The sequence below is a fragment of the Arvicanthis niloticus genome, chromosome 15 (assembly GCF_011762505.2).
Source record: "Arvicanthis niloticus isolate mArvNil1 chromosome 15, mArvNil1.pat.X, whole genome shotgun sequence".
In the NCBI taxonomy this organism is placed as follows: domain Eukaryota; kingdom Metazoa; phylum Chordata; class Mammalia; order Rodentia; family Muridae; genus Arvicanthis; species Arvicanthis niloticus.
In genome coordinates, this window is record NC_047672.1 from 12,784,861 (window position 1) to 12,800,412 (window position 15,552).

Consider the following 15,552-nt stretch of genomic DNA (forward strand, 5'->3'; position numbering starts at 1 on the left):
CTACAAAAATTCACCCTAACAGAATAGTCATTTACTTTATACTTTAAGTGTTCAATTTAACAGCTGATTTTAAGCTACAATATGTTAGTATACAGTATTGGAGGCCATGGAATTTTTGGTTATGTTTTGGTTTTGTTTTGTTGGTTTTGGTTTTTATTTGAGACAGGATCTTATATATCTCTGGTTGTCCTGGAACTCTATGTAGACCAGGATGGTTTCAAACTCACAGAGATCCACCTGCCCCTGCCTCCCAAGTGCTGGGATTAAAGGCGTGCACTACTCTGCCCAGTGTTTGACAGTGGCCATTTAAGATTTACAATGTTTATGGATTTAGAGCATGGCATGGTAAGCCCTGAAACACTTGTGTAAACTCAGCGTTCAAGACCTAGAGGCAGAAGGATCACAGCACGTTTGAAGCTAGCTTGGTCTAAATGTTGTAATAGGAACCAACTTATGTCTTCATTACTTTTCAGTCACTGTGATAAGACACCATGGCCAAAGCAACTTATAGACTATGACTTTATTGAGCTCACAGTTTCAGGCCATCATAGTGGGGTGTTTTAGTTAGGGTTTTACTACTGTGAGCAGACACCATGACCAAAGCAACTTATAGACTATGACTTTATTGAGCTCACAGTTTCAGGTCATCATAGTGGGGTGTCTTAGTTAGGGTTTTGCTGCTGTGAGCAGACACCCTGACCAAGACAACTCTTATAAGGTCAACATTTAACTGGGGCTGGCTTACAGGTTCAGAGGTTCAGTCCAGTATCATCAGGGCGGGAACATGGCAACATTCAGGCAGGATGGTTCAGGAAGAGCTAAGAGTTCTCTACATCTTCATCTGAAGGCTGCTAGCAGAATACTGGCTTCCAGGCAGCTAGGATGAGGATCTTAAAGCCCACACACAGTGACACACATACTCCAACAAGGCCAAACCTACTCCAACAGGGTTGCACCTTCTAATAGTGCCACTCCCTGGGCCAAGCATATATATATATATAAACCATCACATTCTACTCCCTGGCCCCCATAGGCTTGTTCAAACATACGAGTCTATGGAGGCCATACCTAAACATAGAATAATAAAAAATATATTTAGTCCAAATTCAAAGGAGGATAGTGATAAATGCAGTATCAGTTCCATGGTATGGTCATAGGGTTAAATGAAAGAACCTAAGTACAGTTCTTAGTCTTGTGCTAGGTACATGGTAATTGCCCCATACATTTTTGCCATTGTGTTTTTTATTCTTTAGGTGTTGTCTGTATATGTTGGAGGTACATATGGGTGCACATGCACATGGAGGCCAGAGGACAACCTTGGGTACTGTATTAGTCAAGGTTTTCTTTTTTTCTTTTCTTTTTCTTTCTTTCTTTTTATTTTTTGAGACAGGGTTTCTCTGTGTAGCCCTGGCTGTCCTGGAACTCACTCTGTAGACCAGGCTGGCCTCAAACTCAGAAATCCACCTGCCTCTGCCTCCCAAGTGCTGGGATTAAAGGCGTGTGCCACCATTGCCAGGCCCTTAGTCAGGGCTTTCTAAAGGAACAGAAGTAACTTATTAGATCGAGTTACAGGGTATAGTTGAAGTAGTCCAACAATGGCTTTCTCACAACAGAAAGGCCATGAATCCAGTAATCGTTCATGTTCTGGGAGTAGATGTTTTGGCTGAAACAGTCAGGTGTTGGAGTCCTGGAGCATTCCCAGAAAGTTACTCTCTTAGTTAGGATTGCCATGGCTGTGATGAAACAGCATGGCCGAGGTAACTCATAAAAGAAAGCGTTTAGTTGGGAGCTTGTAGGCTTAGAGTTTTCAAAACTTGCTTTAATTAGGGTTCCTCAATGCTTCAACCTCCCTCTAGCCCACCAACCAGAGGTGGTGGGAGAAGATGGTTAACAGGATAAGGGGATGTGGACCTGTTTAGTAGTTGTTCTTTGGAACAATTTCATTCTTTGTTGTCAAGATACCAGCAGTCCAGTCCAAAACAACACAACTCAATAGTAGCAGTCCAGTCCAACTGGCAAACACCAAACATGAATCAGCACAAGTCTGCAGAAGCGGCAAGAAGCAGCCAGGATACCACGAGAAGTTCTTTAGCGCTCTCCTCTACAAAGTCCTGACAAGCAAAGCTCTGTGAAGACCAGCAAAGTGTTGTAAGCTGAGCCAATGCGAGACTGTCTGTTGGGTTCTACTTACACTCTTTCCAAATGTCATGTGTCCTCTCAGTGTCTGCTTCAGCAAAACATACTCTCATAAGACACCTTCTAGGAAAACATCACATGACACAATTGAGTTTCCAAAGAAATCAAAGTTTTCCACTTCAGGGGCTTGCAAACTGTTTCACAGGGTTATTTTATGGCCATTGAAGCAAGGATCTAGGTGGCAGCAGGCCGACATGGCACTGGAACACAGCTGAGAGCTTCCATCTGATCTGCAGAAAGAGAGATCTGGCTTGGTGTGGGCTTTTGAAACCTGAAACCTCTCCCCCAGTGACTTATCTTCTCTTAATCCTTCCTAAACAGTACAGCAGTTGGGAACCACAGACTCAAATACATGAGCCAAAGGGAGCCATTCTCATCCAAACCACCATAGCAGCTGGGCTTCAGTTTATGTTGGAATCCCAAAGTAGTTCTAACTCTGGCAATGAACTGTCTCAGCAGCAGGACAGATGAACTGGCCAGCAAGAGTGCAGACAAGTAGTCAAAAAACAAAATCTCCCTTCTTCTGTGTCCTTTTGGATGGGCTGCCACCAGAAGGTGTGGCCCAGATTTAGCATGGGTCTTCCCAAATTAAATACTCCAATGGAAAAGAAAAAACTCTCACAGGCATGCAAGGTGGTTGGGTTCCAGATGTAGTAAGGTTGACAGCCAAGACACTGTCACAAGTATCGTTCCTCAAAAGCCATCTGCTTCTTGTTTTCTTTCTTTTTTGAAGCAGTGTCTCTCAGTACTCTAGGATTTAGCAAGTAGGCTAAGCTGTCTAGTTAGTAGGTTCCAGGGATCCATCTATCTTCCCAGTACTGGTATTAATGTATATGCCACAGTGCACACCTTTTATCTATGTGGGCTGTGGGATCCAGCTCAGGCCTCATGCTTGCAAGACAAGCAATTCACCAACCGAGTTATTGCCCTAGCTCTATTGTTCTGATTTTTGTGACAATGTCTCAAATGTAGCCCAGGCTGACCTTGAACTCACTAAGTATTCCAGGCTGGCCTTCAACTTAAAGGAGTCCAGCAGACTCAGCCTCCCAAATGCTTCAATATAGCAATGTGCCATGGTGTTCAGCTCATTTTAACTGTTAGCATAACTTGATCCTGTAATCTCTTACATCTCTTAGCTAAATGCACTGGATACAATACAGAAAGCCACATCCATTCTGTCTCTAACTCGGTGTTTATTCTGCCTCTGGGAAAATTGCAAAATCCAATATCGGGGTCCAGGAGTTGCCTTACAAACCACAGGAATACCAATCTCAGTCAGACAGGGAGAGTTTATCGAGCGTTTGCCCCAGGACTAATCGATCAAAGCTTCAGGACAGACTTGGGAGCTAACTGCGATGCTGAGTTAAGATCAACATATAGGGCTTTTAAGCCTGAAATCCACAAACAACTATGCCAAGTTACTTTATCAGTCAGGATTTAGGGATAGAGGACTTCCTTAGGAACATGTCTTTGTTGTGCACTTACCCTGCTTTCATTGGTTGGGGCAGTGAACTGTGACAGGTGATTTACCTTATTGAACATTTCATGTCTTAACTTGTCAACCAGGATGTCAGTTACCTATATGCAAGTCTTTTCCTGTCAAGTAGGATGTCAGTTCCCAGGGAAGTCTTGGGAACTAAACTTTACTTGACACCCCACCACACACACACTCAAAAACGGAAGTTTTACTTCAAATAACTTTTTATATTGATGCAGGTGTTTCTCTTGTGTTGAAGTCCATCCCAGGGGTCCCCCAAGTTATAAAAGCAAAAACCATAAAATCTTATACATAGATGCAGGAAGTGCTGCCTGGTAATTGGTTTGGGTCCAAGCTTTTTGTGGCTAACTATACAAAGCAGTTCTAACTGACTTCTGTTGTGATTGGTTTTCAAGAGCACAGAACATAATTACATACAGATTATGTAATAATACATGATTATATACAGAATATGTAATCAACCTAGGCATAGGAAAGTTTCCTAGCAACATTAGAAACAACATATGAGAAGTTTCCTTATAATATTAGTTAACAGCACAAAATGACAGGCTAGACAGGTAACATTACCTAGACTTTAACTGTTGGGGGCCGACTTTTAGCAGAAAGCGGCTATCAGCTTTGCAGCCATCTTGAGCCATATAACCTGACATGAGACTTGGATTACAATAGCCTACAACAACTGAGCACACTCCGATAATCTTGGTTTAGATACTTTGGGTGTGTGAGATTAAAGGTGTGTAACTTAAGAGTGCGATTTAGAAGTGTAGAGATCAGATTTAGAGACAAGACCTAAGGGCATGATTAAAGGCGTGACCTGAAGTCGTGGCTTAGAAGTGAGACATATAAAAGGATAGAGGCAGACAGAGAAAGTAGCACATTACTTGACATTAGGTAGAAGACACTGGGCTCTAGAGAGAATCAGAATCAGACAGAGGAGACAGAGAAGCAGACACTTCAGAGAGTACAACTTGGAACTAGGAATTAGGTTAGAGAACAACTTGGAGTTAGTTATTAGACATTAGGCACTTGGCACTTGGAAGAAGAAACTTGGAACTTGGAGGCACTAGGAACTAGGGACTAGGAACTTAGGACTTGGAGAGAGGAAGAAAGACTGAAGAATAAACGGGATTGAAACACATTCTGTCTGGTCTCCATTCTTCGAGTCCGGCTTCACTCTCTCTCTCTTGCTGAACCCCAACCCGCGGACCGGAGCGGCAGCTTAGACCCGGATACAGTGGCAGCCAAACGCGGGGCAGCCTGGGCCTCAACATTTTGCTCGGGCCGCGACATTTTTTTGGCTGCCTGAACGTGGGGCTAGTGTGGGCCCCAACATTTAACCTTCTACCTATGCCTCAATACCACAAGGCAGCAAAAAAGTAAAACTGGCCTGATATGGTGGTACACGACTTTGATCCTACCATTGGGGAGGCACAAGCAGGCAGATCTGTGAGTTTAAGGCCTAGCCTGGTCTACACAGTGAGCTCTAGAGTAGCCAAGGCTAACATAATGAGACCCTATCTCAAAACAATCAAAAGCCTCATTCTGGCCAGCCTGGTCTACAGAGTGAGTTCCAGGACAGCCAGGGCTATACAGAGAAACCCTGTCTCAAACAAACAAACAAACACAAAACAAAACAAAACAAAGCCTCATCCCTTCGAACATTAGGGAGCAATGCATTATCAAAATTAAAATGTATATTTATTTATTATTTTCGAGTGTTCCTTTGTTTTCAAGACAGGGTTTCTTTGTGTAGCCCTGGCTATCCCAGAACTCTTTCTGTAGTCCAGGCTGGTCTCAAACTCAAAGAGCTCCGCTTGCCTTCCAAGTGCTGGGATTAAAGGCGTGCGCCACCACCATCCAACTTATTGATTTATTCTTCTGAGGGCATTAGGATGAATGCATGCACCACCACACCCCCATAAAATTTTTATTTTTTGAGTCAGGGTCTAATGTGTCCCAGGCTGGCTCTAGCTAGCCCTGTAACAGAAGATAACCTTGAGCTCTGACCTCCTGCCTTCGGTGTTCCCAGCTAAAAACCTTATTTTAAAAGTAAGTCAAGCCTGTGAAATAAACAAACATTAACTAAAGTGGCAATTTTTTTTTATTGTTTTTTTTTTTAAGATTTATTTATTTATTATATATGAGTACACTGTAGCTGTCTTCAGACTCACCAGAAGAGGGCATCAGATCTCATTACAGATGGTTGTGAGCCACCATGTGGTTGCTGGGATTTGAACTCAGGACCTCTGGAAGAGCAGTCAGTGAGTGCTCTTAACCACTGAGCCATCTCTCCAGCCCCCTGAAGTGGCAAATTTGATGTTATTATTGCAAACTAAGTTGGTTAGTTACAACTGACAAAAACAAGCAGAGTGGTGGCTCCTGACTTACACACACACACACACACACACAGGCTCAGACTAATCTCTCTGAGTTTAGCTAATTTCAAGGCTAGTTTGGTCTCCATAGTGAGTTCCAGGATAGCCAGGGCTATGTAGAAAGACCCTGTGTCAAACAAAGGAACAAACGAACAAAAAAAAAAAAAAAAAAAACTATTAAAAACACTTTAGCATTATTGAATACATCTTGAACCTAAACTTTAATTACTGGACCTTTGAAATCAGCCCCACTGTGGTATAATTAATACCAACAAAGCATGAATGAGAATCTGGTGGAAAAGTCAATTTCTCTGAGGTGTTGAGAGTTACTGCTCTGTGCTGCTCAACTAAAGACTCCAGTCGTCGCCCTGGCTGTGCTTAGAGCATGTGTACATTGCAGTGAATGGCCATGTAGCCCTCAGTAGGAGTATGTTTCCAAGACTCCTGCTGACAGTACAGTCCAAAGTTCAAGGCCCACAGCCTACACACAGCTTCCCTCTAAGGTCCCAATCATTTCCAGGTTTCTTACCATACCAACCAGCAGCACTGCCACAGAAACTCACAATTGTATTGTTTGTTGGATAACTACAGGAGTAGTCATGTGCTCAGTACAGATATAATTTTTGCAAGGTTTTTTCTTTTTTAACTTTTAGTTCTTCTCAGTTCCCTCCTCTGCCCACCCATCTTTGTCTTTTTTTATATATATAAATCTTTTTATAACATGTATGTAGGTATACATGTGTTTTGCGTACATGAAGGTATGGGCGAGCACACTGTAGGAGAGGTCAGAGGACAACATCAGGAGGCAGTTCTCTCCTTCCACCATGCAGGTCTTGGGAATCCGTCTCAGCTCCTCAGATTTGGTGGCTGGCACCTTCATCGGCAGAGCCATTTCACCAGCCCAATATATTTTTTAAATAAGTGTGATTCTCAATTGATTGAGTCTAAGGATGCTGCAATATCCAGATAACACAGGGTAAAGCGCTCCCCTGAACAGGTTCCCTGTCTGCAATGCTTCCTACTCAACTGGGTTGTTTGGGAGATAATGTATATAACAGCTCACAGTCACATTGTGGCAGTGAAGACCCCCATACTCGGGAGACCCTTCCTCAAGCCTCCGGAAATTGCAACCACCCAAAGATCACAAGAAACCATACCTGGATGCAATCAGCAGAGGCTTTATTAGGGAAGTAAGCCAGCGGTCAAAAGGACAATATCTTTAGCTCCAAGAGCAAGATTTTGGCCCTGAGTGGTGGGTTAAAGGGTCTTTTATAGCATAGGGTGGGGAAAGGAAGGCATTTTCTCGAGCTTATACATGAATGGTTGTTTTACAAATTTTGAACATAGCACTGGGAAGACCAAGGGAGGGGTAACCAAGAACAGTGGAACATTTCAGAGAATCTAGCCCAAATGATCTAGAGTCATGTGGAAATCACTCTGCACACTCACTCTTCTCAAAAATGTGGTTTTTACCATGCTATTGTGTCCTATCCTGCCATTTACCAACTATTTCAGAATAACTATCTTCCGGCTATAACCCCACCTAGGTGGCAGCATCTTTATCTGTAGTCAGGAATGCCTTCCTGCCTTGGGCCTCTCCCACCCATAGGTGGGAGAGGCTTGAGGAATGTAATCCAGCAAGTGTCCTTCACCTGAAATGTGAAGGCCTGAAATCTTATTTTCAGTTCCACGTTCTGTAAGGCGAAAAATCTACACATATTTCATAAAATGGCCTTTATAATTTTTCACTCTACAGCAGCTCTTGAAAAAGAGGGCATGCTTGATGTCTTAGGGTTCACCTTGCTATGAAGAGACACAGGACCAAGGCAACTCTTATAAAACACAATACTTAGTTGGGACTAGCTTCCAGGTTCTGAGGTACAGTCCATTATCATCAAGGAGGGAAGCATGGCAGCATCCAGGCAGATCCAAAGGCAAACAGGAGAAAATTGAATCTCTCAGGTAGCTAGGAGGAGGGTCTCAAGCCCAGCCACACAGTGACACACTTTCTCCAACAAGGCCACACCTCTGAATAGTGCCACTCCTTGGGCTAAGCACATTCAAACCACACTTGCTTTATTCACTCATACAGTTCCAGTGCTGTGCCAGTGCCATGTACAGACAAAAGATCTCTCTCTCTCTCTGATAGGTTACACTTAGATAAGGAGAAAGTAAAAAAGCAGAGACGTACAGTAAGACCTGTCTCAAATAAATAGGTAAGTAGATAGATAGATAGATAGATAGATAGATAGATAGATAGATAGATGTTAGATACACAGATAGATGATAGATTGATAGATGACAGGTGATATATAGGTGATTGATAGATGATAGATAATATAAATGATAGTTAAATAAATGATAGATAGATGGTAGGTAGATAGATAGATAGATAGATAGATAGATAGATAGGTGTGTTGTAAGACCCCAAAAGGGGACTCTCACCCAAGTCCGGACCTGCACGAACCCAAGGACACACGAGAAACCTTCTTGATGCAATTGCAGAGGAGGTTTAATGACGAGGGCCCTCGGGCCGGAATATATCTCACGCAAGAGATAGAGATTCCGACCCCAAGCCCAGGAAACTTGGGATATTTATGGGTAGGGGTTGGGGAGAGCGGGAAAGTTTGGCGCAGTTACATATGATTGGATATATCAAACATCCGTTCCCAAGCCTGGTTTCCATCTAGCCCCCATCCCAATTATCCTAATTTACATCTGTATCTTGCTCCTGGGAGAATTCCTTTCAAGTGACTTCCGTTTACCCAGGTGTTTTATTGCCTCTATCTTGGGTCTTTTGTGCCTTTGAAATGTTTATTCAAGCCCTTGGAATGCACCCCAGGGGCAGCTAACACTTGAGTGTAAATTGAAACTCTGAACCTAAGAAACTCTCACGTTGAGACCTAAAATTTCAGTTTTACAATTTATTCTTACAGTGTAAGAGGGAGAAAGAGAGAGAGAAGAATGTGCACATAAGACACAAGTGTCTTTGGAGCCACAAGTGTCAGATTCCTTGGAACTGGAGTTTATAAGCAGATGTGAGCCACCTGACTTGTGTGCTAAGAACTGAACTCCAGTCCTCTGCAACCGCAATAAACACTCTCAACCAAGTAAGTACAATCATCTTATTATTATTACATATATGAACACATACATATTACTTTATTACTATGTTAGTTTGCTTTTTGTGGCTATGATCAAACACTGACTAAAACCAAACAGGGAAGGGAAGAGTTTCTCCAGCTTACACAACACAGGGACTGAAACAAAGGCTACGTACAGAAAGAGGGAAAGAGAGAGAGAAAGAGAGGAGAGGAGAGGGGAGGGGAGGGGAGGGGAGGGGAGGGGAGGGGAGGGGAGGGGAGAAGAGGAGAGGGGGGAGAGGAGAGGAAAAGAGAAGAGAGGGGAGAGAGGGGAGAGGGAAGAGGGGAGAGGGGAGAGAGGAGAGAGGAGAGGGGATAGAGTAGTAGAGGCCGGTCATGAGCACATGGACAGAGGGGAAGGGGAGAGCCCAAGAGGGCAAGAAAGGAACAAGAGAGCAAGAGGAGGGGGCAAGTAGCCCCTTTTATAGTGGTCCAGGCCTACCTGGCTGCTGCCAGTCAACCGTGGGGTGGAGTTTAGACAGAATGCTAACACGTATACCACACCACACACCACACACCACACATACACGCCAAGAGTCGTTATTTATACTGAGCCTTAATTTTTCAATTTTTGTTTTAGTATTAATTTCACAGAGTTGGGTTCACTAGGTAAGCATTGAGCCGCACCTCAGCCAGAGCTTGAATTTTACAAATAGCTTATGTTACTATCACCTTATATCCCGTCCTTTCCATCTAGCCTCTCTGGTTCACCAAGTCACCACCCATCCATTCGGGTTCCCCACCGGGACTCGATAATCCTCTGCTTCACCAGACCACAGCCTCTGATCCCCCAACCCCCAGGCTGCCCCTGCTGTGTCAGGACAAAACCCAAGAGGTCTTGCAACTTTCTCAGTGGGGTTTCCAACCTCTGTCTGGTTCCTTGTCTCTAAATTACCCATTGTTTCAGCTTGCAAGACCCCTGGGGCAGATCTTTGCAACTTCCTGCCTCACTAAAAAGGAAATTTTTGTTAAAGCCCAAAAGCCCATTCCAAGCCCACAGATTTTCAGGGCCCTTGTGGGCCAGGAAATGAAGTGTCCCAAAGGGTTAAAGATACTTGCCCCCAAACCTGATGACATGCATTCAATCCCTTGGTAGAAAAAGAGAACTAATTCCCATGATGTACATCATGGAGTGCAAGCACACAAACACATACGTATGCAATTATTTAATTATTTAATTAATTAATAATGTTTTGCTGGTGGTAGCTTTTCCTTTGGTTTTCTGAGACAGGGTTTCTCAAACAAACAAACAGTGTTTTGCTGCTGGTGGATTTTTCTTTGTTATTTTCCAAGACAGGGTTTCTCTGTGTAGCCCTGGCTGTCCTAGAACTCACTCTGTAGATCAGGCTGGCCTCGAATTCACAAGAATCCACCTGTCTCTGCCTCTAAATTTTTAAGCGAGGATCTGGCACACCCTTGCTAGAGGAGGTTTTTAGTTGGTTGGTTCGGTTTGTTTGTTTGTTTTCTATCATGCACAATTTTCTGGTAACTGTACATCTTTCTCTTTTTTTGAGACAGGGTCTTTGTAGATCAGGCTGGCCTGAAACTCACAGAGATCCACTAGCCTCTGCTATTGGGAACGCAAGTATCTCTCTGGAATAGCTTGGCTCCTACAACCTGATGGTTCTCAGAATGATTTCAGCGAGGGTGGAACAGCGCCCCCCTCTGGAAGGATGTCTTGAGACAGCACCTTCGGCTCAGAGTTACAAAGGCTGAAAAGTTCAAACTAAGGAATAGAGTTGAAGCTAGAACAATGCACTGAAGCTGGAGTTTGAAAGAGCAGAAGATGGTCCAGGCCACATCCCTCATGGGACAGAGCCGTAATCCAGCAGTAGGTTCCCTTAAAGCTAAATGTCTTAGGGTTACAATCACTCTGATGAAACATCACGATCAAAGCAGCTTGGAGAGGAAAGAGTTTATTTGGCTTAGGCTTCCACAGCACTGTTCGTGATCAAAGGAAGTCAGGAAGGAATCCAGAGGCAGGAGATGATGCAGTGGCCGTGGAAGGGTGCTATTGACTGACTCGCTCCTTATGGCTCAGCCTACTTACTTTCTTATAGAACCCAGGATACCACCGGTCCACCCTATCCACAATGTGCTGGGCCTCGTCCAACAATCACTAATTAAGAAAATGCCCTACAGGCTTTCCTACAGCCTGGTCTTATAAAGGTGCGTTCTCTGTTGAGCCTTCCTCCTCTCAGATGCCTTCAGCCTGTGGTGAGCTGACATAAAACTGTCCAGCTCACTAAGATCCTTTCCACCTCCGGGCAGTGGTGGCACACGCCTTTAATCCCAGCACTTGGGAAGCAGAGGCAAGTGGATTTCTGAGTTCGAGGCCAGCCTGGTCTACAGAGTGAGTCCTGGACAGCCGGGCTATACAGAGAAACCCTGTCTCGAAAAAACAAAAAAAAAAAAAAAAAAAAAAAAAAAAAAAAATTTATCCAGAAAGCCCCATGCTGGCATCGAGAAGAATCTCCAGGTCTGGAGCAAACCAGAGGTGGCGCTGTACCCCAGGGGAAACGCTTACCTGGGCTGGTAATTTACCTCACAGCAGAGCCTGCGCACTGTCTACACTCCTGTCATCTTTAGAAATCACAAGCCGCTGCAAGCAATGTAGAAAGAAGCTGAGGGCTCTTGTCTCCACAGTTCTAGCCAAAATTTTAAATACAAACCATCTTCCTGTACTAGTTCCCATCCCCAGTTTTTCAATAAAGCAGCAAAGACTCGAATCTGCTTAGGAAGAAAATGGTATCCCAAGGGAGTGCCCAGACTCCATCAGACTCACAGTTCCTACCATGGATACAAGGCACAGCTCTCACCAACCGGAATGATTAATATTATTATTAAGCAGTTATGAATGACCACGACTTGAGAACAGTCAGGTGATCAGAAATGTCAAACATGGGTGATCAGAAATGTCAAACATGTCTGGCGTGGTAGCAGTTTCATAGTTTCTTTTTTTTTTTTTTTTTGCAGTTACAGAATAAAGCAGCCATTAATTAATGTGCTTCTCGAAATTGGTGAGAACATCAGGCAAGCAGATTATAATAAAGAGGGGTCTCTACCACAGCTTTGAGATGCTATCTGTGGCTATTCTTGGCTTTGGGGTTGGTGAAAAATAGTGATCTAATACACCCCAACACTTTTCAAGTGACACACAAGGCGCACACGGATGTGGGAAATAGGTAGCTATGAAGGGGGATCAAAGATTGCTCAGAATAATTTGTCTCTGAATCTGCAGCATTCCAACTCTCCACAATCTAATCAGCTCTGTAGAATCATTAACATAGGTGTGGCTCCCCCACAACCCCCTTTTTGGGAAATCCAGCTCATACTTAGCTGGAAGGTAGAGAGAGAGTGAAGCTGTATTTAACTTAAGTGCTGGGACTGGCCCCCACACTCAGGGCTAGCCACAGTGAACCACGAAGGCAGGATAACATTTAAAGGTATCTGTCTGGAAATACAGCACAGCTGGTGGAGTGTTTGCCTCACACGCAGGATGCCAGGGTTTTGTCCCCTGCACTACATAAACTGGGTGTGGTGGCACAGGCCTTTAATCTCAGCACTAAGACAGAGGCAGGCTGATTTCTGTGAGTCTGAACTTAGCCTGGGGTACATAGTGAGTTCTAAGGGCTGCATAGTGAGACTGGTTTCAAAGAGATAAATAAATAAATAAATAAATAAATAAATAAATAAATAAATAAAGTCTCGCTGGATCACCTAAGGAGGTCTACAGTCCCCGTTGCTCTGGATCGAACTGTGTGGAGTAGGGTCTAGACTCTGCTGTTTTATATTCCTTCTGGGTAATTGCAGTAGATGGCCAGACATGAGAACCATCAATTTAGCTGGCTGTCTAGAATCCTGAGGCAGGATGGAAAGACAGGAAATTAAGGGAACTCGGGAGGGGAGGAAGGAGTCTGGTTGGAAAGCTCTCAACAACCAAGACTAAAGAACACAGCTCAGTGGTCAGCACCAGCTGCCAGCTGACCACGCAAAATAGATGTGATACTTCTTTCTGTGTGGAAATATTTTCAAATAACAATGCTATATTAGCCATGAACCCTGCTCAGGGCCAGAGCCTGTGTGACCTTGAAGAAGACCATACTGCTTCCTCTCTTTCCAACTCCTACCCAGACATTTTCTGGGAACCTCAAAAGCAATACTAAACCCTCATTTACAATAAAAGAAAACAAAACAAAATGGCTGTTAAACCCCCTAGGTCTTCTAGCCTGGGGCTTTACCTCATGGTCTTTAACACCATCCCTGCCAATCAGAAATCCACAACTGCTTCCTGCAGGAATTCTTCCCTGTGTCAAGAATCTGTTTTCCCCTGAGTAGAGGGATCTCAGGAAGGGGCTCTTCTAGCTGCTGCAGGAGGCAGGGTGGAGCTGTATCTCAGGTTTGCACCAAGCCACTAATAATCCTGACATTAGAGAGCCCAAGGCAGGATCTAGCTGATGGGATTTAGAGGTTAGAGAGCTGTCTTGATTTTGAGGCTAGCCTGGGCTACAGAATAAGATCCAACCTTAAATAAGTTGTAAAACCCAAATGAAAAGGACCTCACCGATCCGTGGAGAACTGCAGACGCACCCCAAATCACTCACGAGAAACACAACTTGATGCAAATCGCAAGAGGTTTACTGGCTAGCCAGGGCTGTCTTTCCTTCAAGCCCGCGAAGGGGCAGCGGAATTCAGCAAAAGAACAAAAGAAGTTTACAGCTTTTAAGGGGGCATCTACAAACCAGGTGGGGGTGGAGTTAGGGAAGGGGGAAGGCTGAGAGTGGAGTTAGGGAAGGGGGAAGGAGGGGGAACAGGTCACTAGGTCATCGATACATTTGATCTCAAATTCCTAAGATGGATGGTGTGTCACTTTATAATTGGCTATTTCGAACTAATTTCACACTATATATCATGAGCTCCAGTTCAAGGGGGGGTCAGGCTTATCTCAAACTTTTAGCATCCTGGCACCAACTGTCTCAGGGCTGTTAGTTCAAAGCCTGGCCAAGCTAATCTCGGGCCCATAGCATCCTGACACCATGAATCTTAAGGTTTGTTTAGTTAGGGCCATCTGTTCAAATGGTCAGCTAATTTCCTGGGACTGAGGCGACACAGTGTTTGACTTACAGGTTTTTATGTCTTTGCTTTTAAGAGTAGGGTTCAGGGGATCAACTTATGATTTTTCTATCTTTCAAAGTAAGTGAATGAATGAATGAATGAATGAAGAGTCTATGGAAACAGCTAAGCCAGTAGGGTGCTTTCCATGTACCATTGAAAAATTATAAAGGCCATCTTATCAAATATGTGTAAATTTTTCGCCTTAGACCTTGGGCAGAAAAGCACCTGCCAGCAGGTTTGGGTCCATCTAATTAGTTACAGAGGAGGGGGGAGTTACAGTACAAAGGCCTGTTAAGAACATCCCAGAAACTGACTTGCCAAGGGAAGAACTACACCCTGCCCCATGGTACGGCCTACTAGTGTTCAAAAAAGGTAAAACAACCAATCCTGTGCACCCGCGCGAAAGTTCGATTTTTCCCTACCCCGCCCATATATAAGCGCTATGCCCCTGAGCCACGAGGTCAGTCCCTCTATCCCCTATGTGAGATATGGGGATATGGGCTGGCCCAGAGCTCTGATATAATAAACCACCTCATGTATTTTACAGCAAGACGGTCTCTCGTGTGTCCTTTGGGTGCGTGTTATCCTGTGACTTAAGTGGACCCCTTTTTGGGGAGTCCCGGACCTTTCACCATGACTTTGATCCCCATCACCTGAGTTAAGAGGCCCCAAGTTGGATTCCTGGTAGCTCACAATCATCTGTAAATCTAATCCCAAAGGATCTAATGCCCCTCTGGTCTCCAAGGACACTACATGCACATATTACAAAGATACACATGCAGGCAAAACACTCATACATATTTAAACACTCATATGGTTATTAAATATATATGTTTAATAATATATATTTAATAATATTATATATTTAATAATATTAAATATACATATTTAATAACCAACACCTCTGAGGTTAATCCCTGCTTTTCACAACATGTACACACCTGCAAATGTGCCTATACCCTCACTGTACCCCATAAACACAAACAACAATCAAAAAAATACTACATTATTATCATATGAATAATATGGTAATATATGCTAAGTTTAAAACATTATAAAACTACATATGACATATAATTAAATTTGTATAAAATACCTATGAAATCACACACATACACACAGTCTACAAAACTACACATATATGAGACTGGAGAGATGGCTCAGCTGTTAAGAACACACAAAATTGAAATAAATCTTTCAAAATTCAAACACAAGCCAGGAATGG